Raw genomic sequence first — 763 nt, forward strand, 5'->3', positions numbered from 1 at the left:
CGAAGGGCGCGCCAGCCGGCTGGAGCACCATGTGCACAACGTGGTGGGCGCCCTCAACTTGGCGCCCGCCATGTTTGGGCAGCCGCGAGACCTACTTGGATGCAGTACGGGCGTCGGCAGGACCGCGAGGCGCTGGCGCAGCTGCGCACCGGGGTCGCATTGGGGCGCGGAAGAGACCGGCCGCTGGACGCGGCGCCCCCGAGAGCAGCGAGTCTGCCCCCACTGCCAGGAGGGCATTGAAGATGCCCCCCACATGCTGCTCACCTGCCCCCTTTACGCCCCGTTGCGCCTCAACTTTCCTGACCTGTTTGTTGAGCCCCATCCTCCCCACCGCTTCTTCCGCCAGAAACCGTGCCGCCTCGCCGCCTTTGCTGCCGCCTGTCACCAGCGCTGGCTGACCGCCACCGTTGCGCTGCCTGCAGTCCCGCCCTGAACCCCCACTCTCATGTCCACCCCCTTTGCTCTTACCGCACCACACCTGCTCCACGACATGCAGTACTGCCTGCCCGCTCACACACTAAACGCTCGGTGACCTGTCAGTTGGCCTGTCCTGCCTGTTGTTCTACTGCTTCATCCCTCCTTGCTCGAACAACAAAGTCTGTGCTGCAAGCTTGTTCTTGCTGAAACCAGACTGTAAGCCCACACAAGCAAGAGGCACCATACATCGCTCGGCCAGCAATGCACAACGCCACCTCGACCTGCGGTACGCCGGTCCTAGCCATGTGTGTGTGTGTGGGGGGGGGGGGGCTTCAGAAGCCCGGCA

This window comes from Chlorella variabilis (assembly GCF_000147415.1).
Source record: "Chlorella variabilis unplaced genomic scaffold CHLNCscaffold_7, whole genome shotgun sequence".
In the NCBI taxonomy this organism is placed as follows: domain Eukaryota; kingdom Viridiplantae; phylum Chlorophyta; class Trebouxiophyceae; order Chlorellales; family Chlorellaceae; genus Chlorella; species Chlorella variabilis.